This window comes from Chanos chanos, chromosome 4 (assembly GCF_902362185.1).
Source record: "Chanos chanos chromosome 4, fChaCha1.1, whole genome shotgun sequence".
Classification (NCBI taxonomy): Eukaryota; Metazoa; Chordata; class Actinopteri; order Gonorynchiformes; family Chanidae; genus Chanos; species Chanos chanos.
The window spans coordinates 36,948,538-36,975,035 of NC_044498.1; the positions used below are offsets into that span (position 1 = coordinate 36,948,538).

At 41.2% G+C, this 26,498-nt stretch overlaps 1 protein-coding gene across 1 annotated transcript in view; it reads right to left on the reverse strand.

Moving 5' to 3' along the window:
• The window catches only part of cdh23 (cadherin-related 23), a 172,409-nt gene that overhangs the window by 107,968 nt on the left and 37,943 nt on the right, over nucleotides 1-26,498 (reverse strand). The gene's annotated exons all lie outside the window — the stretch shown is intronic.

Sequence of the window (26,498 nt, forward strand, 5' to 3'; positions counted from 1 at the left end):
GATTATGAGCTTTATACCGAATATACACATATAGGACTGATGTCTGATTTCTCTATCAAAGCAAAATCCCAGACTCCACTCATGAAAGAAATTATGTATCTTCAGCATGTGTTTAGAAACTATGCAATTATTAGGATCATTAGGGTGTGATTATTAATTATTATATATACAAAGATTGAGGATGTCTCTCTCTCTCTCTCTCTCTCTCTCTCTCTCTCAGACACACACACACACACACACACACACACACACACACTGTTATGATGTATACTCTCATACCCAAAATTAAAACATGTAATGTTAGATAATTGATTTTGAGCATAGTAATATTACACAAAGGTCAGTTTTGAAAATTATTATTCATCCACAAAAATCAGCAGTAGATGTTCACACTGATACACAGACACTGCTGTGCTGTAGTGAAATAGGTCAGAGAGATGAGATAAGAGGAGAGAGCAAAGGGCAAAAAGTGACAGACAAGACCACAGAGGCAGTGTCTGTGTATCAGTCTCTCCCCCCTCCTCTCTCCCTCTCTCTCTCTCCTCTCTTTTTCACTGTTGCTGCTTCTGCTGGTTTTCTTCCCGCACTCTTGCCTGCTTTCATGCAGTCATCATCACTATAGTAGACAAGTGTGTCTCGCTGCATCAGTAATCACTGTGTCAGAGAGAGACACAGAAAGACGGAGAGAGAGGAGAGGGTGGGTCGGGGGGGGGGGGGGGGTCTTTTGATAATCCTTTAATAATCAGCAAGGAGGGGTAATTCCAATAATGTTAAATTACGCAGTTACAAAAATCTCCAGTAAGGCATCAGGAAGGCTCTACATCTCAATATATAAACAGTGATAAAAGACGACATTATTACATAGTACAATACACATGGAAGCAAATGACTAACATATTCATGTTCACTTTGGTCCTTACAAATCACAAACAAGCTGTGACACTATCTCAGCAGGATTCACTTACATCGTGAGGACATGTGTAGTCAAAGTGATCCATTCATGAGATAAAGAGACAAGGTCTTTATTCCACAAATGGACCACTTTGACTATACTGTCCTCACAAAGTAGGTGTCCTCACAACATGACCGTGCCCAACAAAGCCATCTGCAGAAACGGATTAAGGGGAGAGGCTCCTTAAGGGCCACAGGAGGTCCCTTTGTTTCCTGGTCCCTGGAGGACTGACACTGCTTTTATCATTGACCTTAAACCGTGTGCGGTCCCAGCCACATCCCCAGCTCACCTGCATTAGCTAAACCTTTCAGTCAAGCCCTGTGCCTCCAGCCTCAAAGAAGAGAATGCCGACTTCTTCCAAAACAACAACAACAAAGACAAACAAACAGAGAGCAACAACAAAAAGCATTTTGGTGGTATAACTGCCTTAACTCTGCCTGAAGAAGGGAAGCCTTGAACTCCAAATCAAACATTTGCTAACCAAATGCAACCTCACAACCCTTGGTCAGTATTACTTTGATCAGAAAAAAAATCCACAAGGGTCCTATGTCAGCCAACGCTGTGGAGGAGCCTTGACTTTTAATTTGAGCCAAAGCGAAGCTGCTAACCAAATCACCCCTGTATGAGAACTGTGGCAGTAGCCATGTCCATTCTGACAGCTTTGCTTTTACTTTCCCAAAGAGCCAGTTCCAGGTCTTGAAAACATCAGAGAACCCATGTGTAACCCCATAACTTTGTGTCTCTCGGGCTGCCACGGCAGGCCATCAGAACGGAGACTCATAGCTCTCTCTGCTATGCTTCATAAAGCAAAAGTCCACTCTGACTGCAGTTGGCTTTAACAGAAGAAGACTGGCAGCGTTTCCTCAGGATGATATCTCTGCGCTAGGATCTGTGAACTCCCCAAGTCAGTAACATAAACACTCACATAATCTGCAAACCATTTAACAATTCACCCCGAGACTGGAAATCTCTTGAACTTGCTATGTTACACACACACACACACACACACACACACACATGCAAGCACGCACCCACACACACACACACACAGGAAAGACTCAATAGTCAAACTGTACAGGACTAGTCAAAAAAATAGTCAAAGCTGAAAGGCAAGGACACGGTGTCATATGCTTCTGTGGATCCTCACTGGTCTTCAGAGCCCCTGTCATTCTGAGCATGCTAAGATTTAACCCATGAAATAAAACTTTTCCCCAGATCAACAAACACAGATTAAAAAAAATATCACTGACGTTTGTCTAGCCCCATCAAAGGCTTTCTCCCCTTAGTCTACAGATACCAATCCAAAGTCCAAAAGATTTTGATATGGTTAATACATCACAAATAAGGAGAGACAGAGACAGGGAGAGATACAATATGTACTGTGAGTGAGTCTCTCTGATTATAAGCTAACATAAGATGACAAGTCAAAACACACACAAACACACGCACTTCAAAAAGACACATGCTGTGATCAGAGATGTAAAAAAAAAAAAGAAGAGACATAGAGGTAAAGGAAAAGGCAGAATCCTTCACAGCTGAAAAGAGATGGCAGTAAGCACAGGGTTGCATCAGGAGTGAAATTCCATATCCTGACAACAAAAACTGAAATTCTTTCAGCAGTATGCTATTCAAACAATATAAGAAGGGAGCAATGTAAAAGGACTTTAATTGTTAATAACATATTTATAACACATGACATAACATGGTAATAAACATAACAGCATTGTCATACCAGCTATGAGAGACTAGCCGTAGAGTAGGAGCCATGCAAAGTTAGTTCTAATCTGCCTCTGTTTCTTCCTGGCATCTTTCCAGTGCAGCGTGAGGTGAATGAAACTAGCACACACTTCCTCTGCGCTATGTAAAGTCACACACACATTTTTTCCACACTGTGACTTGCCTGATCTCATTAGGAAAAATAGCCCAGTTAGAGGACAGCTCTATTGACTCAGCTCTATCCATGACCACACAGGCACCGGTCGTATGTAACCGGCTCTCAGTGAGACAGGGAGAGAGAGAGAGAGAGAGAGAGAGAGAGAGAGAGAGAGACAGAGTCGTCTTGGCTGAGTCTCCTGGTTAAGAGAACACACAGCCAACTGTGTTCCCTCACACTCACGGCCACAACAGACAGGAGCGAGGGAGCTTGGATTCAAACCGCGAGTCCCAGATGTGGGACAGACCTCTGCGCGGTAAAACAGTGTATTCCCCATGGGATCCCGTGGTTTAATTATTAATTACATCATTAACATAATATTATAATATTGCACTTTCATTATTATTCATATTCTGGCATTTATAATAACATTTCCATTATATTGATTCATTTCACTGTAATTGCCAAAGTGAGGTTTATAAATGATTAAAAGAGGGGAGGAGAGAGAAAAAAAGAAGAGGACATAAGGAGCAAAGACTAATGCAGGAATAAGGAGGTGAAATAGAAGAGAGAAAAGAAGTCTGATTGTTCAGCTATTGTTGGACAAGCACACAAATATGTTTCAGTGTTTGACACAAGAGCACGTGCACCCACAGGCCAAAATCAATGATGGCGAGAGAGAGAAAGGGAGAGAGAAAATATATTTGAGTGCGTGTGAGTGTGTGTGTGTGTGTGTGTATGTATGAGTGTATGAGAGAGAGAAAAAGAGATGTTAAACATGATTAAGAATGACGTGTTAAATCCAGCTGCCATTCATAATCTGTTTAACAAAAACAACGCTGGGTTTTTCCTTCCCGAATCATAATTAATATATGACTTTAATAGACTTCATTTATTAAATCCACACACAATGAATGTCCTATCCTCATTAATAAGCAGTCTGTCAGTAAATGTGTGTGAGTGTGTGAGACTGTGATTTTCCGTGTGGTTCTCTTAACTGGTCTCTCCACTGGGACATTGATAGTGTTTTAGTGAGATCCTGATTAAGAGTCAGTGTGTGTCTGAGTGATCAGGCGTAAAGTGAAAGCCACTGATACCCTCTGCGTTTTCTGGCCTGTAACCCCTGAAATGTCCAATTGTCCCCTTATAAACTCTGTCTATCTAATACACACACACACACACAGTATGAAGCAGTGGAGTGTACATTACACACTCCAGTGGAAAATGAAAAGTGGGGAGAAAAGATCAGAGAATGATAGCATTAGAGAGGGAGAGAGAGAGAGAGAGAGATTTGCAGAGACCCTCTTATCTGGAGAGATGAACGTCACTGAAAGCAGAGACAGAGAAATACGTGCTCTATTATGTCTTTAAGCAGTAGTTTTAAGATTTCTAGTTAATTTAATAGTCAATGTTAAAAATAAAAGACAAACTCTCTCTGTCCCTCAAACTCTCTCCCTGCAAGCCTGTGAATTATCAGTCCAACTCTGCAGCAAAAAACTAAGCTATCTTCAGCAAGTGAACTAATGGTTTCTCTACAGCACCACTGAGTCTCCAAACTCTCCAGGCTGTTCATGGCCTTATTTTGAATTTGAGATTTACCAGAATGTTGTATTTCGTCAAACTTTTAAAAATTACAATCACATCCTGTCCTGTTCTCTGTTCTATTTTACTCCCTGAGCTGTCATACACCGCAAACTTTGCTCATAACAACAAAAAAAGAGAAGGGGAAGAGAGAGAGAGAGAGAGAGAGAGAGAGAGAGAGAGAGAAACAGCAAAGAAAACTCAGCGAACACCAGTGCTCTCTCTGATTGTTCACTCTGTGGGATATAATTATAGAGGCCTCCAACTGTGTGAGTTCACACACAATCCACACACATTAACGCCTCTTTAACCCGTCTCTCTTTCCACACACACGCATACACACGCGCACACACACACACACGCTCCACTAACACACTAATCGCTCTCTCCCTCTTCTATGCCAGAAATATCACTCATGGACGAGCCCTGCATTTATGCCTGTACTGTATCTGTGCAGAACCTGACATTTAAAACAATATTCAAAGTTCTGGCTTTGGTAAGACTTTTTTTTTTAGGCAGTCTGGGGGTGGGAGGGGGGCAGTAAAGTGGAGTCTTTTTGTGTGAGCGGGGGTAGATAAGCAGGGGTAATTTGCAGGGCTGGTGTGGCTTTGGCAGACAGACTGCCCACAGAGCGCTGGGCTAAGGGGTGAACGCCCTAGCGTGTTTCGGTAGAGAGGTCCAGCTGCTTACCACAATGCCGGTCTGATTGCTCCCACATCAGCTGAAAAGGCCAGCTACACTCTCCTCCCTCAGTGTCTCTCTAACCAAGCAAAGCAAGGCTGTGATTATGAGTCTCCGGCTCCATCGCTCTTTCCCTCTCCGTTGCTTGCTTTTCCGTTTCTCTCTCTCTCCTGCTCTCCCTCTCTGACTTTTTCTTCATTGCTCACTCTCTCTCTCTGTTGGTTTGATTGAGTTCATTTCAGCACTGTCTCTTTGTTTCTGATTTCATTACTTCTCTCTCTTCAGCTCTCTCTCTCTCATTCAGTCTCTCTCTCTCTCTCTCTCTCTCCTTCTCTTGTTCTCTGTGTGACCCAGCCAGCAGGTTGTTCTCTGATATTAGTGATGCACTGAGAAAAAACGACTCAGTGATGGAGGGCAGAATGTAGTGAACAGCAGAAGGATGGGGAGAGAGAGGGAGAAAAGAGGTTTCTAAACTTGATTTTCAAAGACTCAAATGGATAGAGTATTTATAATTAAGACGTTATGAAGTATAAATTCTTAGGGAGGAAACTGATTCCCTGACAAAATAAAAAACTTATTGTAAGACTATTTTTCACATGTCACAATATACATCAACCTGTCCTAATACCACTACATCAATCAATCAATCAATCAATCAATCAATCAATCAATCAATCAATCATTCCAAACCATCTATGTTGTGTTTGCAGATATTTCTGTGGCTTACACTATGCAGGTTGAACATAACTGCATACACACACAAATGCACAAAAACATGCAGACACATAAAAACACAGAGAAAGAGAATGAGAGAAAGAGAGAGAGAGAGATGTGGACTAAGGTGTCCGGGCACATTTGACTTTTTAATGACAGTGTTTTTTTGATCAGTGGACTGAGAGAAGGCCATCTCTCACAGCAAAGATGAACTCCTAAATTATTCAACTTCTGATTGGTTCTCTAGACACAACACCATTCACTCTGAGGACCCACACAGAAATTTGGGCCCTCTCTGTTTGTGTTTGTGTGTGTGTGTGTGTTTATTAAATAGCCACTGCTCTTTTATCTGAAGTAATCAAAAGCTTGGGAAAGGAACACCATTCACTTCTCCCTGAAAAACACATCAGTGCAAGAGCAGAAAAGACAGAGCAAAGGAAAGGAAAGGAAAGGAAAGGTGTAGGAGAGTAGAAGAGAGGAAGGAGGAGAAGAGGAGAGGAGAGGAGAGAGGAGAGGAGAGGAGAGGAGAGGAGAGGAGAGGAGAGGAGAGGAGAGGAGAGGCGAATTCACATTCAGACTGCGGCTAAACTGCCTGAGATCCGATTTTCAATTATCTTCTCCTTTCTATCTTTCATTTTCGCAATCCTTTTTTTTTCTCCTCCACCATCCCATCTCACAGTGAGAGAATAGAGAGGAAAGAGGGATGCTTAATGAAGCAAAAGAGTGCAGGGGCCAGCCTTTGGAAAAACGGATGGAAAGTGCCCTACAAGCACAGGCCAGCTGGGGAAAAGAGGAACATCAACCATCCATTCATCTACCATTTCATATTCCTCCTTTTTTCCCTTTGTTCACTTCCAAGATTGTCACAGGAGAGCATACACAGACATGGGCGATGAAGACACACACACACACACATACACACACACACACACGCGCCCCTATCAGTGGGGTCAGTGTAAGAGATGGTGGACGTTTTTGAGAGTCACTCAACCGCACAAAATGATCCCACAGCACAAAGACAAGGACAACCAGAGTCTACAGCATTCGTGTGTGTGTGTGTGTGTGTGTGTGTATGTATGTGAACATGTGTAGGAGAGTGTGTGAGAATCACTTCTGTGCATGTATGTATGTGTACGTGTATGTGTGCGTGTGTGTGTTTTTCTATGAAGTGGGGAGGGGGAATGACATACATCATTTTTATCTTGTCATCTTCACACTGCCTCTGCATGGCTGACTGCCGTTTATTTAAGAGCAAAGGTAATCAGAGAGAGAGGGAGAGAGAGGGAGAGAGAGAGAGAGAGAGAGAGAGGGTGAGAGAGGGAGAGAGAGGGAGAGAGAGAGAGAGAGAGGGTGAGAGAGGGAGAGAGAGAGAGAGGGAGAGAGAGAGAGGGAGAGAGAGAGAGAAAGCTGTACAGAAGCCAACAGCTTTCCTCCCCTGAGAGAGCACAAGGACGCGGTGAAAGAATGAGTTCTCTTTCTCTCTCTGTCTGCTCTCCTCTCTTTCATTCATAATCCTGTTCCCACCATCTCAAGGGAGGAGGGCCAGGGTTAAACGGCCATGAGGGAAACACAGTGATTAGGGATATTGTGTGTGCATTTTGACAATGTTGTGGCAATGTTTTCAAAGGGTCTGAGGTAGATGATGACAAGATGTCAGTTTGGTTTGAGAAAATTAGACATTTACATTTACGTAAAGAAGAAAGTAAGTTGTTTATATGAAAACACTACCGAACAACCTGACACAAGATGACAATGCTTATCAAAGCGGTTCAAAATTTTGAAATATTCTTACTTGCTACTTCTTACACCCTACTTGCTCTCCCCCTCTCTCTTTCACTCGCACACACACACACACACACACACATGCACGCATGCACACGCATGCACACGCACACACACACACACACACACACACACACACACACACACAGACACTTCTCTCTGTGCATACCTACCCCATTCATTTCGGGGGTAAAATATATTTTTTAAATAGAATTAAATGCAAATGAAGGCAAGAGCTGATTATCATATAAAGGGCTGGAGCCAGAGGGACCTCCACAGTCTCACACAACTTATTTATGTCTCTCTCTTCTTCCTGCTCTCATCAAGACACAGCACAGAAACACACTCACACTCACACACAGAGAGAGACACAGAGAGAGAGAGAAAGAGTGTGCTCCCCCTCCGACAGTAACCTTAATACTGTCATGTCACTGTGTGTTATGGTGCTGTTAGACTGTCCTCTGTCCTTCCATAGAAACACTACAGCTGTCACTTTTTAATTATCAATTCTTTAGCAATAGTGCCACTGAGAGAGGGGGGGGGGGGGGTCTATAGCAAATCAGAAGAGTTGGAGTACTTTATCTAATTTCTCCTCCATTAGCGTCTTGTAGGGAGACAGATGTTCCACAGTACTAAGGCAGACTTAATACAGAAAATTGTAATGGTATTAATCATTAACACATTCTCAGAATCATAACATTTACACATTTCAGAAATTTCTCCACATTGTTTCAATGAATTAAGACAGACTTCATCCGGAAAACCACAATTCCTTTATAATAATATTGCTACCTCAGAATTACATTACTTATACATTGATACATACGCATATTCAGGGATAAAAATTCAGCAACAGCAACAGCTTCCTAAGATTAAGACGTAGTGAGAGCAACATTTAAGCTGTTCAGTTTTTATCAGGCATTCACTGTTTACAGTATCACAGGAATCACAGGTCAATGTTTCATTTGTTTTGACATTTATAATCAGAAGACGAGAGAGAGAGAGAGAGAGTGAGAGAGAGGGAGAGAGAGAGAGAGAGTGAGAGAGAGAGAGAGAGAGAGAGTGAGAGAGAGAGAGAGAGAGAGAGAGAGAGAGAGAGAGGGAGAAAAGAAAACTCAGGGAGAAGGTGTTCAGAAGTACAGTGTCATGATTGCTAGGGTAATTAAAAAATTGATTATGGATTAAGGAGAAATATAACATAAAAAAGGGTGAAAACAGACAACTGTGCGTGTGTGTGTGTGTGTGTGTGTGTGGTCTCACTGCAAGTGGATCTATACAGATCAACATACTACCCACACATTCCCCTGATACCTGCAAGCTGACACCAGAGTATCAAACATGCACATACATGAATATTAAAGACACATCGAGCACACACACACACACACACACACACACACACACACACACACACTCACACACACATCTGTCAGTGTGATACACAGTTTCCTGTTCCACACCCATTCATTCCATTTTCTCTCTCCCTTTGTTCTTTCACTGTCTCTCTCTCCTCCTGCAGCATCCGTCAACTCTCCTTTGTCAATCTCTCTCTCTCTCTCTCTCTCTCTATGAGAATCCCACTGTATCATCTCAGTACCTACAGAGGTCAGAGGTCACTGCTCTAGAAGAACATTGTGAATTTCATGTCTGGCATGCCTGTTTCTCTCTGAATACATACACATATCTGATACATAGTAACACTGCTCACCTGCAGCCTGGGGAAGGTGTCCATAGCTCACTGTTTAAGGATGCAAAAACGACAGCAGGATGACCCTTGACTGTCCAAAATTACACACAGTCAAGGGTCATCCTGCCCATGGAAGTTTGTTTTTCAGTTTGTTTGTTTTTTTTTGTTGTTGTTTTTTTGTTTGGAAGTGTAAAAGTATCCTGTTACCCCACCGTCTCCCCACAGAATCCCCCACAGCTTCCTCAGGCCACGCCCCACTGCCGCCGCCCCCCCCATATCCTCACTAATAATCGCAGACTCCATTGAGAGACATGTAAAGAAGAAAACAGGTAAAACTCTCTCTTTTCCTGGAGCTAAAGTCTCGGACATCACAGCAAAAATTTCAAATGTCACGAATAACTGCTCCTCCGCGCAAAACGTAATTATTCACGTTGGAGTAAACGATATCCATGACCGCACGGCCGAGTTGCTAAAACAGGATTTTAATTGCCTTTTAAACGTACTGCAGGAACATGGTAAAAAAAAAATCTCAATCTGTGGCCCAGTCCCTGCCCTGAGAAAAGGCACTGAACAGTTCAGCAGGATCTCAAGTCCCCACACCTGTCTGCAGTCAGGTGCCACAGTGCACAATTTTATATTTATTGATAATTTTACTTTTTTTTTTGGAACCCGCAGCTGCCTCTGTGGCCGGGATGGTTTTCATTTCAGTGGTCCGGGCGCACGTATTCTGGCAGATAACATTTCGTACTCTGTATTAAACCACACCCACAAATGACTTACAGCGAAACCTGACCCCTGTAGCACTACCACAAATGACCCAGAACCAACAAAGACCAGCCTCACCTCCCCTGTCTCACACAGCATTATTATCCCCAAGCCCTATGTGTAGCTCTATAAAAATATCAACACTAATTAGGCTCAGACCCGGCAAGCTAAGAATCAACAGTGCTAATCCACACAATCTAAGACATATTAAAGCGGCCGGTCAAGAGTCTAATGTACAACCTGTTAAATGTGCCTTGTTTATGTGCCTCCCCTGCCCACCCTCTAGGACTTGTACTCTTCAAAAACCAGGACACAGGCAGGGAAAATCATCACAGATTCCTCACACCCTGGGCACAATCTTTTTAAACTCTTCCCCTCCAGCAGGCGCTACAGAACCCTGTATACCAAGACTACCAGACACAGGGGCAGTTTTTTTTCCTCATGCCATCACCCTCACAAACAGCTGACCAGTATTATCTGCAATGCCATAGCTACTCTTCTTTCTTCAGATAGCTATGACACCCTGCTTCACATCTACAAATACCGTGTTGCACAAATACTCATCCATCACAATTTCACTCCCATACTTGATGCACATAACCGTTGTTTGCACTACCACACACTTTATCTATATCTATAACCAAATTCCTTGAGTGTGTTAACATACTTGGCCAATAAATCTGATTCTGATTAATGTAAGGTCACTGTCAGGCAAAACCTTCATATTAAATGTCGACATAATCTCAAGTGGTTTAGATTTTTTATTCCTAACCGAAACCTGGCTTCGGCCTGGGGAATTTAGTCAGCTGATTGAGGTGTGCCCCCCAAACTTTGAATCACTTTCCTCTCCTACGGTCAGTGGTCATGGAGGAGGTCTGGCTGTAGTTTTCAAAGATACTGATGACACTTGAAGTCACCACTCTGAAGCATTTTTAAATATCACTGAATCTTACAACCTGGTTCAACACATTAAGGGCCCAACTCACAACTGTGGCCACACATTAGACTTAGTGTTTACCCTGGGGCTAAATGTAAATAATATGTCTCTCAGAGACCTCTCGATGTTGGATCATATGTGCATCTTGTTTGACACTGTGGTTCAGACTGTGGAGACTAGGGATGTATCTGAATCTGAATACGATATTCGGGAAAGCAAAAATAATGCAGATATTTCTTCTACCTGAAGTCACTCGTTATTATTCGGGGAAAAAACCCATGATTGACATGTCCGTACATTAGCCATTATGTTTCTTCAAATCGATTCATATCAAATACACATTATTGAAAAGTGATTGCTACATTCTGTAGTCGCCCCCCACCACTACCCACTGTAGTCAGGTGCAGGAACTAGCGAGACAAACGCCTGGTGTGGCAGCTGGTTTACCCCCACAACCTGTAGTTTTTAGCGGTATGTGTTAATTTCCTCCATTTAAATAAAAAAACCCAGTCGCCAGTCGTTTCATTTATTACACATTATTGAGAGGTGATCGCTATATTCTGCAGTCGCTCCCACCGAGTAAGCGCAAATTACTGTTGTAAAATAGTAATGTACATTTCCCTAGCGAACTGCAGTGACGTTAACACATCAAGAATCGTGAACGCAGCATCATTGGAATCTAAGATTATTTTTCTATATATCTTGACTCTAAATAGTTTCTATTTCCAATGCAAAACAAAATTCTTTTAAAATTTCTGATTGTTCAACGTCCCCCAATTAAAGGGGTTGTGGTGGTGGGATTCAGACAGTTTTAATGTGACTTCTGGTATAAACCATGTCCACTTCCAGTCTACTATCCGAATACAGATACAGAGACAGATAATGACATCTCTGTACACCTCTAGTGGAGACAAATTATAAAAAGAAGGTTCCTTTTCGTGTTATTAAAGAGCACACAGCAGGAACATTCATTCCCCTCTGTAATTACTTTCTTTATTAATAAGATAAACAATATCAGAGCACATATAACTCCTCCTGCAACATCTCTGGATATCCCCAGCCCTCACTTGGAATTACTGAATTGTTTTTTTTTTTTCTTTTATTACTGCAGGACCTTTTTGACACTGTGCCACATATGGGCATGTCATCATGTCCACTTGACCCCCTCCCCACTAAATTTTTGATGGAGATAATGGATGCCATCTCACCTCATCTGCTCACTATTATAAACAGTTCCCTTTCTTCTGGATGTGTGCCTGACCTCTTTAAGATGGCATGTGTTCAGTCACTTCTGAAAGGGCCCACACTGGATCCGGCTGACATACAAAACATTCGGGCCAATTTCCAAATTGTCATTTATTTCAAAAATATTAGAGAGAGTAGTTTTGACACTACTCCTAGAGGCACTCAGGAACAATAAAATCCTTGAAAAATTCTAGAATGGTTTTCAGAAGTCACATAGTACGGAAACAGCTCTCCTTCGTGTGACTAATGATTTATTACTGGATGCAGACTCTGGACACTGCTCTGCCTTAGTGCTGCTAGACTTAAGTGTAGCCTTCCACACCACAGAGCACAAAATTCTCATAGAGAGACTGAGGAAATGGACAGGAATCACTGGAGCTGCATTGGAGTGGAACCTGGAAAACAGGAATTTTTTTGTATCCATCCAGGATTTTAAATCTTCAACAGCTATTTAAATCTTCATCTGTGGACTGCCCCGCAGATCTTTTCTGGGACCAATCTTATTCTCACTGTACATGTTACCCCTCGGACATATCATTCAGCAACACATCTCATTTCACTGTTACGCAGATGATAAACAGTTATACCTCACAGTTATACCCCTCATTTAAACCACATGAACTGAATAATCTAACCACACTGCATTCCTGTTTATCCAGTGTCAAGGACAGGATGGCAGCTAACTTCTAACAATTTGATAGCAAAAAAACAGAGGTTTTGATCTTTGGTCCAGAGCATCACAAACTACAGATACAGTCCTCCTTTGGTTCACTTAGTACCAACGTTAAGCCCGTGGCAAAGAACCCTGGGGTGACTTTTGAGAGCCACTTATCCTTTGAGCGGCATACCAGAAACATCATCTAAACTTCCTTTTATCAATTAAGAAACATCTCCAAGATAAGACACATGCTCAATTTTAATGACACAGAAAAAGTCATGTACGCTTTTATATCATCACACCTGGATTACTGCAACTCTCTCTCTGCCTGCTTAAACTCCACTCAGTCTAACAACTGCAACTTATCCAGAATTATTAACTAAATCTAGGAGGTCCTGTCATATCACCACAGTTTGAGCATCACTGCACTGGTTGCCAAATAAGTTTAGAATACATTTTAAAATTTTACTAATTACCTACAAGGCCACCCATGGTCTGGCTCCAGAGTATATTAAAGAGCTTTTAACCCCTTACAGCCCAGCCAGGCCCCTAAGGTCAGCTGATCAAAAACTTTTAGCTGTCCCAGCGACCAAATTGAAAACCAAGGATGACATTTTCGGTCACGGCCTCTTGTCTTTGGAACAGCCTTCCCCTCAGCGTGAGATCGGCAGACTCCACTGCAGCTTTTAAGTGCCTCCTTAAAGCTCACTTTTACAGGATGGCCTGCACTTAACAATGTTTTTCCTTTGCTATCATTGCACCACTTTTATATTTGCTCTTTATGTTACTATTTTATGGTGTTTTATTTTATAGAATTTACTTTTATTTTATTTTATCGTCATTACAAATCTTAATTGTGCTTGCTTTCGTATCATCATTTACGTGTTTTTATACGCACTTCCATATATTTTGCACTTTTAGCTGTTTTAAATTCAAGAGTTTGCTCTTTTGTTGGCCTTCTATCTGCTTTATATGAGATTATTATATATCTGCATCTTATTTGTCTATATATGTGGTGATTTCCTTTACGTAAATTTCACCTGCTTTATATGAGCCTGTTTCTTTTATCTGCATCTTACTTATTCACATGTGAGAACTTGTGTTTTGTTTTCTTTGTTTTGCACCTGTACGTCCATTTGTTTACATGCGGGCTCAGTGCTGTGTTATATGTAAATGCTGTCGTGTGCCTAAACTGTGTATGTCTTGAGGGGGTGGGGAGGGGTATATGGGGGGGGGGGGGTATATGGGGCTCTGATATTTTTATTTTTACTTTGTAAACCCTTTAACCTGGAAAACACTTTGTGCTTACGCTTGAAAACTGTTACATAAATAAAGTTATTATTATTATAACACTACAGCCAACACTGCACACACACACACACACACACACACACACATCTGGAACACGTTATCTGGAACACACGTTGATGTTCCTGCATCAAGTTACCACATGACTTATTCTGCTCCTTCAATCTGCCACATTTAGCACAAATCTGCATGTGAGATCCACAAACTAATGGCTCGCACGTCATACAGTCTTCAGGGGCCCCTTTCCGACTGCATTGGCTCACCTGAAAACACTGCCTTCTTTTGAGAAGTAACCGGTGAATTCATTTTATGGATGCCTTCTTTGGTAATGTCTGTAGTGATTTTTCATTTATCAAGCTTTGACAGAGGGTGTGTGTACTGATCACAGTCAGGCAAAGGACGTTGTCAAATCCAGAAAAAGACCAGCAAATTTTTTTTTCACATCGATAAGAACGATTATGAATAGCATCCGCCCTGAGGCAAATCATATACCAGTTCCATCTGTATATAGCAAAATTATTAAACTGTCTTCAATTCTTTATTCATACAGGTAATGCTAATGATGTTCAATTCAGCTCAAAATATACGTGATATGAGAGAAGAGAGAAAGCAATTTGCATCTGCACGGCAAGGTCTGATGGTTCCAGAGTAAAGAGAGTGAGCAATTCATCTTCACTAGCTCACTAGTGCCAGTTGGTGTTTTTGGCAGTAATAGGGGTTACTTGGTATTAAAAGAAATATAAAATTACAAAGTTATCTAATATGTAATTTTTTATGCGGCCGCGCACCACTGTGGTAATGTTACTGGAGCTGTGACACTATAAGAATAAATAAGGCTCAAAATAAAATATTACATGAAATAAAACAATTTCAATGCAAATCTTTATATCAAGCCAAAATCTCTATTGGATGAGTAGCATGGTCAGAAGGGACAAAAGAATTTTTTCCTTTCTTTTTGACCATGATGTCGGCTGACAGCGTTTACCTTCATATCTGTAAAGTTTTACTAAGTTTGGTTTTTGTGACGTAGCAAAGAAATTCGTCAGCCCCACAGCTGCACAGTTTGATTGACGGCCGCCACAGCCTCTTGATGACCGCCCTCAATGCTCTCCTCTCAGCCATTTGGTGAAAGCAAGGCTTTTAAAAAAACTCGGCTATGTTGCATTTTTATTGCTTTTGACATAGCGCTATTAAATACATTAGAAACTATGCCGCAACGGCATAAGCGGCTCATGTGCGGGTGGGTAAAATAATGGATCCATATATTTTTTTATTTCTGACAGTTAAAAACCAAATGACCAGCGAAAATGCGGGACATTATCTCAGTATGAGGGATGCGGGACAAAGGATACAGGAGTTTAAAAAAAAACAAAAAAACGTTTACAGGGCATAGGAGTTTTTGTTGTTGTTCTTCGCTTGTTTGGTTGGAATGTTTCTCCTCAGTTCAAGGACGCGCCTCGTTTTCAAACCACCCACTTAGAATCTAAGGTTGAGTCCTGTCCAATCAGTTTTCTGTGCGTGCATGGCGTAGAGTGACAGTAACCAATAGCATTGTGTGCAACTGCAGCACGAAATTTGCTTTGGGGAAGGGGTTACCTGTACGTAGGAAAAGCAAGTCACAGAAAGATTACAGAAGTTGTACTCCGTATTCTGTCGATAGTGTGCATTTTGAAGATGGCTTGCAAAAGAACACCGAGTTTTCGAACGGACAGCGGAGTGGATATAATTGTCAATTTATATGCCTTATAATCTATATTATACTGTATTTTCTTTATTTATACTAAAATTTGTGTAATTCATTTTTGTTTGCCAGACTATCTATACAATCTACCTATGAACATAAAACAACACCACCACCAATAATAATAATAATAATAATAATAATAATAATAATAATAATAATAATAATATTAATAATATAAACCATATGAATTCATGTCTGGGGACCCACAATGGACCAATGGGGAAGGGTTTTAGAGGAGGGGCAAGACATTGCTCCACCAATCCAAAGAAAGACTTTTGACCAATTGCAGGATACCTGGTGGCCCAAGGTGTGAAGTGCAAATGTTCCCTTGCAAGCACCCCCAAGGGATTATTCACCATGGCAACTAAGGGCTCTAGGCAGACCCCAAAACACAGTACATATTCAGGAGTATTCCATGCCGCGTAACAGAGCTGCAAACTGCCGGATACAGCCGATTATCTGTGGAGTATCCGGGAATATACAGGAGTATTCCAGTCCGGATACACCTCTTTTCACGCAGTGAGTGGCAAAAGTTTCTGTGATGTCTAGTCTGTTCTGTTCCAGTGTGGAAGTCCCATTTCTGTGTGTGAAAGTCAAACTGTACATTTCTGAAAGTTGAAAAGGGCAACAGTATTTTAAAAGGCATTCTCATCAATCAACTGAAATGAGAAGCGGAAGCTTTTGAAATCAACCTCTAAATATTTAAATATACAGTTCCTGTTCAACATAAAAGCCAAGGCTCTTGTCTCTGTGATTTGTACCTATTCTCCTGTTCTTTTAAGTTTGTTTGAGTGAAGAACGGGATATCAGAGAGAGAGAGAGAGACAAAGAGCAAAGAGGGGGGACAGAGAACAAGAGAGAGAGAGAGAGAGAATGAGGTGGGAGAGAGCGAGGGATAGAGAGAAAGAGAACAAGAGAGAGAGAGAGGGGGAGAGCCAGAGCCTCTTGCACCACACTGAAGAGCAGTTTGCAATCATTTCATGTAGCTCTGCAGCACACAGGAGAGAGAAAACAGGAATGGAGTGAGTGCAGAAGACACTTCAGAGAGAGAGATAGAGGAGTGAAAGAAAGAGAAAAGACACTTTCAATATCATTGTCTAGAATCTTAAAAAAAACACCAAAAACATCATTTTCCTTACATTGCCTCCTGTCTTCCCTTCATCTTTCTCTCTCTCTCTCTCTCTCTCTCTCTGTGTGAAGTCTGTCTGGTTAGTGAAACAGACAGAAGAAACTGCCGTGGTTGTTACGCGCTAACGGCACTGTGTCAAAACCGAACGGATCAAATTAACTTGACACAGTGCAACAGAATGCAACTAATGAAAACCGAAGAAAGAGTGAATCGAGACCATTCGTTTTACCCTCCTTCTCTCACTCTCCATCTCTCTCACGCGGGAAGTATTCACAATAAATCTAAATTCAGAGAGATACAATTTGTCAGGAACACCAGGGCCACAAACAAAGACAGATGACCCCCTCCCCACCACCACCACTGCCGCCCCCCATGTGTAAGTTCAGTCTGTGTGTGTGTGTCTAAGTGAGAGAAAGAGAAGCAGTGAGAGAGACAGAGATTGAACAATTCAATTTTCCCCCCGCCCAAAAAGCAGGTTGCACCACAATGCAACAAGTGCATCTTAATTCAGTAATGAAGACAACACACCTGCAAAATGTAAACGCTGTAAAATGTTTAGGAACAGGCCCTCGGGTGGCTGGCTTAAAGAACAGTCCTCTGAGCTGCTGGGTTAAGCAGTGCATCCTCCACAAGCCTGATTCATGCCTCTGTCTTACAGCGTACGGCTGTGTCACAAGGCAAACAAGCTAAGGTCAACCTAGCTGAGTAACATTAGCATACTGTGTGTTTTTGGGAACCTGAGGCTGAGTGCAGTTGGCTGGGTCACTCTTGGCACTTGTGTTGGTAATATTTGTTTTCCTTGTTTGAGTTGGGTGGCATTAATGGATGCTTGTAAGGTGTAAAAAACTGAAATCAAAGAGTCAAAAAGTCTTTGCACACTGTATTGCAAAAACCCACGTTGGCTGTACTCATGTATGTTGGCAGAAGTGTGTGTTAACATATCATCTCACCTAAGGTGCCTGGTGTACCAGGGGAAGACTTAAAAGGTCAGCAAAAATTCCATATTAGGACAAAAAAGAGATATAACATTACCAATAATGCCAGTATTTCATTATAAATGACACAAGACATTTTCAACTTGGCTTTTATGACTTGTGACAGTCAAATGTAAGCACTTAAGTTGTAACTCTTTGTCTCTCAATGATAATGTTGCTCCTCAAAGTTAGCACCTGATGTCAAACTGACCAATTAAATTCTGGCACCAGTCACTCTACTGTCACATCTCTAAGTCCCTTATTGGTCAACGGTCAAGTGTCAAACACGCTACTGCTTTAGCACACAGAGCTGTCATTAATCTGACAGTGACAGTCGTATGTGGAATTTTCTGCCTCATCATCACATGTCAGCACAAAAGATTCTCTATTTTATTTATTCATTTTACAGGTTGTACATTCTCACAATGAAAAAAAAAAAAGATCGGTTTAAACAGTGAACCTTTACAGCGGTAACAATTTGAACTCGGATTGTCGATGGTTAGCCTGAGGGAATCTCCGCTTGCTTTTTCTTCGTTGTTGTTACACTCCGCTTTCTTCTCTTTTCCCTCTCTCTCCCTCTCTCACTCTGTCTGTGCCTCCTTCCTTTCCTCCTCTACCATCCTCTCTGAGGAGGACAGAGGAGAGTGAGAGAGTATGTGAAGAAGGACAGAGAGAGGGACTCAATTATAGATCAAAGGGTTTGTGTGAGGTGTGAGGGACTTGGCAGAGTGAGGGAGGGGTAGGAGTGAGGGGGGGGGGGGTTCCTGACAGCGTGATGGGGTACGCTAACAAAAACACAAAAGAAACAGTAGCCAAAACCAGCCCTAAAGCAGCATCAGCACTGTCTTCACAATGACAAACAGTGACTGGACAGTGACGCTGATGTTTCTATTTTTGCCCTCCAAACCCAATAATGCAATGTACAGTAAATATACTGTCCCACTTCTTAATTCATACTCAAAAGTTTATTTTTAAAAGGTCCCGATAATGTAATTATAAATTTAGGATAACATTTTCTTTGAAATCTCCCAATTTCAATTTTACATGCTACCTTTTAATGGTTCCAATAACATTTTGTAAATATATTGTGATGCTTTATTTACTGCATATAACTTTTCTCCTGTTGCGCATTTTCTGTCATGTGTTTGTGTTTGTGGTGTTTTCTTTATCTCATTAAACATTTGTATTGTTCATCAAAATAGAGGCAGAATCATAACAGGTCAAAGTAATGGTACACACTCACACAAACAAAATTATACTTGTACATGTAGTATTCCTTACTTATGAAAAAGATGTACTTGTGAAGAGAGCTTACTAATAGACAACTGAGAAACAGACCGGACTCAATATGTACTGAAATAGTTTGTGGAAATCATTTGTGCAAATCGGAGTGTGTGCGTGTGAGGTGTGAAGAGTGTGTGTATCCGGCCATCTGTTTTGTGGTTTAATTGGGAGGAGGAGTAAAAGGAGGGTCTAACAGTGCCCGCGCTGTTGGGGTATCTTAAAAAGAACAACGTGTGACGGACGAATCTCTAGAATTTCTCTCGTTCTTCTCTTTCCGTCTCTTTTGCTGTCTTTCAGTCTCTCTGTGCATTGCTCTCCTGCCATAAGGTGAACAACTGAGCTTAAAAAAGAGAAAGGGAGCGGGCGGTGAGGTGAAAGAGAGAGATGGAGAGAAAGGGTGAGAAGGGATGGAGGGCGGGGAAAACTATGAATACTCTTCTGATTACATTCACAGGCAACCATGGCAGGGCAACTCTACCTGTTCATCAACGCCTCTCCCTCTCTTTCTCCCTCTCTCTCTCTCTCTCTCTCTCTCCCCACTGTTTTGCTGCTAAAGTACTGTACAACCTATCATATGAGTGCAGTGAGAATGTATCAGAAGTGTTCAGTGAAAATCTAATCATATGTGTGCAGTAAGTATCTATGTGTGCAGTATGGATCTATCATATGTGTTCAGTGCAGAACTATCATATGGGTTTGGTGAAAATCTAATCATATGTGTACAGTGAGTATCTATCATCTGTGTGTAATGAGGATCTATCATATGTGTTCAGTGTGTTCTAATCATATGTGTGCAGTGAGGATCTATCATGTGTGTTCAGTATGTTCTAATCATATGTGTATGGTGAGGATCTATCATATGTGTGCAGTGAGTTTCTATCATATGTGTTCAGTGTGGATCTATCATATGTGTGCAGTGAGGATCTATCATATGCGTGCAGTGAGGATCTATCATATATGTTCAGTGTGGATCTGTCATATGTGTGCCATGAGGATCTATCATATGTGTGCAGTGAGAATCTATCATATGTGTATGGTGTGGATCTAGCATATGTGTGCAGTGAGGATCTATCATATGCGTGCAGTGAGGATCTATCATATATGTTCAGTGTGGATCTGTCATATGTGTGCCATGAGGATTTATTATATCTGTTCGGTGAAAATCAGATCATATGTGTGCAGTGAGGATCTATCATATGTGTTCAGTGAGGATCTATCATATGTGTGCAGTGAGAATCTGTCATATGTATACGGTGTGGATCTAGCATATTTGTATAGTGAGGATCTATGTGTACAGTGTGGATCTAGTCATACGTGTATAGTGAGGATCTAATCATATGTGTTCTTTGAGGATTTATCATATGTGTTCAGTGAGGATCTATCATATGTGTTCAGTGAGGATCTACAGGAATCATGCCAGAGGAATAATGTGGCAGCATGTGCCATCTATGAGTGGAAAGTTATCATCTATCAGACTGAGGGTTTTGCTTGCGGAACAGAGCTCAGGAAAGACAGCAGCATTATAAACAGGTGAAAAAACATGTTTGAGTCAGAAAGAAAGAAAGCCAGAGAGAGAGAGAGAGAGAGATTGGGTTCAGCTGACCATCTTGGCTGTTTGTCTCTTTTCATTTTGCTCTTTCCAGTTCTGTCTTTCCTTTGTTGCCCCAATTTCTGTTTTTTCCCCATGTTTTTCCTACTTTCACTCTCTCTCTCTCACTCCTTTCTTCTATCTTGTGGTGTGACAGCCAAAACAGGTTTGAGCAAATTGGAAAAGCTATAAAGCTCTATTAAAGCAAATCAAGCCACAGCCAGAAATGCTTAAGTGAGAGACAGGGGGAGGGAAAAAACAACAGAGGAGTTTCATAGAGAGAGAGAAAAGACACACACACACACACACACACAGAGAGAGAGAGAGAAAACGCTGTGGGAGTTTAAAACTGGCCGGCAAATGAAGAATGTTGAGGATTTTTCTCAACGCTTAATCCATTTCTGTTATTCCAGAAGCCAAACACAGTACTGTAAACTAACAAAGATATACACACCACTGCCCACAACCATAGCATCACAGAAGAGACAGTATGGATAAATAAAGTTTACAATAACACACACACCACACACAAGCAAACACACTCCACAGAACATAGCGATATCTAAAGTTAAATGACTGACAGTTTTCACAATAGCCTGCCATGTTATCAAAAACTTGTCAGCTATTCAAACCTGCAGAGAAATAGAACGGAAGAGACACAGAGAGAGAGAGAGAGAGAAAGAGAGAAAGAGAGAGAGGGAGAGAGAGAGAGAAAGACAGAAGTACGAAGGAAAGAATGACAAGTTGATTTATTCAAAGAGTGAGTATCTGACAAATCAAAGTTTAATGGCTTTTGAGGGTTTCCGTCTCTCTCTCCTTCTCTCTCTCTCTCTCTCCCTCTCTCTCTCTCTTCCCCTCTCTCTCTCTCTCTCTCTCTCTCTCTGAAATTCTACACAGCAGTGGTCATTCAAATCAGAGTAGTTCTGTCTCTGACAGGAGAGTGTGGTGGGCAGGGAAGCGCGGGCAAATCAAAGGTGCTCTTCATGCTTAGCAGGAGAAAGTAAACGACACAACGATAAAGACAGAGGAGGAATCGGAGAGGAAAGGAGGAGAGAGGGAGAGGGGGGCGAGTGTGATTGACAGCCTACATCCTTTGCAGATGCTTACCGTTCAAGCAGAAACCACTCCACCATCCTCTATCCTGATGTCTCTCTTAATATCCATTTGTTCTCTGAGGAGGTTGTAAGCATTCTTTCCTTCTTTCTTTCTCTCTCACTCTCTCTCTCTCTCTCTCTCTCTCTCTCTCACACACACACAGAACACATACACAGACAGAAACAGGCACAGCCATATACGTGCTTGCCCTCACATACGAACATGAGCACACACACACACTCACACATGCATTTTTTTAAACATCTGTATGTAGACTACATGTATGAAAGCATGTGTGTGTGTGTGTGTTTATCTGTATGATCGAGTGCAGCGTGGCACCATAAAAGAACTCAGGGTTATTCCCAGGAACTGAGTGGAACTGACTGAGTTTCAGTGTAAATGCAGTCCAGCGTCAGAGGAGGTTGGCTGAGATATTTATAAAACATTTTATTACTGCTCTCCAAAAGAAGCTTAAGTCACATCTTCTCAGAGTGCCTGATAAATGGCCGTCAGCGTTGACATATTTCCATCATTTTGTCCTTATTACCAAACATTACTTTCAAAAATCTCAGATTTATTCAAAATGACTCTCTTTTAGGTTATCTATTTTTTCTGTTGTCAGGAATTGGAATGTGATAGCAACTTTAAGTTTGACAGAGGGTGTGAAATTTTGGGGTGTGTTCGCAGTAACGCCCTGTCTAATTACGTTCGTTGCAAACTGTACGTTTTCTCTCTTCAAGCTATGCCTTCAAAATAACTCTGTGTTAGCGTACAACTGAAGGGTCTTTGCTCTCCTTTCCTTTCATAAAAAAATCACCATCTTCTCTTTGTCACTGTGCCAATTCTTAAGTATTCAGGGCAACTCACAACTCAGTCCCCCAATTTCAGTTGATTTAGAACATCTTTAAAGGAATGTTTATGAATTATTATTTCCAGTGTGTAAACATTAGAGCAGAATGGTGTCATTCTTAGAAATGTAAAGCTTTTAGGATTGATTACCCGCTCCAACTCTTTATGAATCAACTGCCCTGAACTCATTTTATATTTCATCTGTGGCCAGATGGTCAGAGTAAGCATTTTAAGTTAACACACACACACACACACACACACACACACACACACACACACACACAAGCCAGGTGTAATCATTCTAGCTGAACTTTTCTAATCAATATAGTCACGTACAGCAACACAAGCATATGGAGGTACAATGAATGGAGAGCAGAGAGATTCTTCCGCTCCATTTCCCTATAACTACACATTCATTTCTTCCTCCCTATCCTGCCTCATCCCTCTCTCCTTCCCTTTCTATCTGTCTCTGAGGTTTAATGTTAAAGTGAATCCTCTTTTCCACCCACAGCTGTCAAAATGCCGTTTTCATGACAAGAAGCCAAGGAACTCAGTGGCAGAAAAGGAGTGCACGACGGTGTTAAAGAGCCTTGGAATCGCACCTTGGCGTACCAGATAGAGTACCAGACGTCTGTAAACAGGTTTTTGCTCAATACCCAAATGACACCATGTTGCCTTAAAGCGTCAAATTAACATTCACACCTAAAAGTTTAACATGTGGAATGATTTGACGACGATGATAAAAACGATATGATTTTTCCCTGATGTGTCCATTCTGCAGGCTGATAAGAAGCATACATAAACTGGTAGGTCCAAAAAAAAAAAAAAAAAAAAAAAAAAGGATGGCTTTGACATCCTGAAATGAGTTAATGTGTTATAAATAACAGTGACTTCATCTTGAGGGTAAAATGGTTTAATCTTGTCAGTTTTCAACAGATCTCAAAGAGTTTCACACGCGCGCGTAAACACACACACACACACACACACACACACACACACACACACACACATTAGGGCTAATGGATCAGGACTGGTTTTCAAAATGATACTCAAGGACTCTCAAACAGGATGAGTGCAACAGTCCTTACAAGTGAGAGGGAATCTTATGTCTCTCACCCTGCTAACACTCCTCCCATCATACACACACACATATGTGAAACCTGTCTCTTATCTGCAGGTACTGAAATCAGCACTGAGCACAAGCTGAGAGCCATAACAGAAGTGAAATATGCAGCAAATATGCATGCTGGATGTACTAAACAATACGAACTGTGTGATAAAAACTATTCGACACGTCTTATGAAACTGATTCCTTTCCTCAGACATGTCCTCAGCCATGTTCATTGAGGCCTGTTTTGGTACATCTGATTCTGTGAATTTGACTGGCTGATGATGTGTTTGGTACACCAGATTCTGTGAATTTGATTGGCTGATATGCAGAGTCAGCTGGATAAACTGCTGGATAGGTCAGTGCTGGATAAAAGCTTAGGCAATGAGGGTTGGTGTAATGTGAATAAAAAAAGACAATGTTGCAACATATGCAGCTCGTCCGATACAGTAAAGGGTTCTCCGCCAGTGCTGGAGTTACGTAGCAGAAAGTAACATGTTACTGCAAACTAACTACTTTTTTTACTACTGTAAAATACAGAAGGTCTTGTCTGACTTTCATTACTTGTGTTACACATATATTTCTAAGGGAATAATGTTAATGATCTGAAATAGATTCAAAAAATAAATTTCGTCCATGTAATAATATCCATGCTTGGCCCTTTTGTGTCACTACCTGTGACAGCTGATGTACATGATACGAGACAATATAGCAGATGGTAAGACCAGGTGAACATGCTTTTTTTCTTAAAAAAAAAAATTCTTTCAGAAAACAAATTACCAAAAAGTTTGTCAAAGCCCTTTTAAACTAATCTTATTTCTCTGTCAAATATCAATTCTCACTTTTCTGCCTAGGTCGTCTTGCATTGACCCCAAATAGGAATAGTATTTTCAGCAAACAATTTGAGAGACTTTTGTTAATGAGATGAAACCGCTATTTCAGAGATAAGAAAGCCAAATGAATTCAGCTTAAGCAATGGTTTTCATAATGTGCTGGGTACGTTTTAAAACCTGCATTCAGTTTTCTTTGAAAAGCCTGTACCACTGTACAGCACCTTTTATTGTTTTATCTTTTATTTATGAAGATAGATATTTTCAGGCTATTCTGAACTAAAAGGCTTTACTTGCTGGTTCATTTGTTTGAAACGTAAATGAGTAATTATTTAGTACAGTGTGGTGTTGAACTATCAACAAAGTACCGGTGGGACTACAGAGCTCTGTCCTCATACTTTCCATTTTATAGATCTGTATGGGTTCCAGAGAGTGACTTAGAAGTAAAGTTATCAGTAATGTGATTACTTTTTCCAGCAAGTAATAAGTAATCCAATTACAGGTTCAGAGATGTAATTAGTTACTGCAAATGCAAATTTCTTAGACTACCCCAACACTGTTCGCCACAGTATACAACATCGACCTAGCAAACTGACAGTTTCCGGAGCTGCGTAGAATAGTGAACACAGTAGCACGCAATTCATAATCAAATTATCAAGACAACATGACATACATGCTCACAAAGTGCTGTCGTAGTGCCGATGACTTTGATTTGGCAGATTTTAGTGGATACGACTTAACCAAATCATGCAGCAGACTCTTATAAACCAATCAAATGCCAAGCACGCAAGTGTATCTACAGTGGCCAATTGCCAAAGCAAATCACATTCCCTGGATTCTAGACAGACAAGTGCATAGTGCTCTTTTCACTGTCACACCACAGATGAGCTTTGAACCATCTGATTGCTTCAGCTGTTTTGCTTCATATAATCACAAATGATTAATACATTATTAACTTAATCATTAATTTTGTTATCATGAAATAATGATTTGAAATGGATATATAGTATCGTGGGTTTATTTTGACTCATGGGTCCAGAAGTCACGTCGGTTTTGACCACATTGGTAACTAGAAATGTTTCTGAACAATAAACATATCAATTTCCATTTCCATTCCATAACTCATATCCCATTTTGGCAAAAGATAAAAATATCTGGCTTTTGGCCAGATGATTTTGAGGCAACAGCTAGACACATGTGTGAGTGAAAGAACCATCAAAGAATGGACATGAGGAGGGGGCTCGACTTCAAACAAGACTGACTACTGGAGAGGAGATGGCTGTGTTTGCCGGCTCATGGGAAAAAAAAAACAAGAAAGAGGGAGACGTCAGTTCACGTTTCCTTCTCTGTAGCAATGCCAAACACACATACACACACTCACACACACACACATCAACCAAACAACTCAACAACCAATCTCTAACCTGCTGGGAAGAGACTTTCAGCACATGCCAATTTCATCACAGAGATCAGAGAGAAGACAGAAAGGTGGGGGGCAGAGAGAGAGAGAGAGAGAGAGAGAGAGAGAAAAGAAAGCAGTGAATAAGCTCCATAAGGCCACAGAGAGAACCGAGTATTCCTCTCTTACACCAGCCATCCCTTCATCATCTCACACACACACACACACACACACACAATTTTCACATTTTTTTTCACAGAACCCTTTTTTAATTTTTTTTTAGATATATATATAAATAGCATGTCTTAGTGAAAA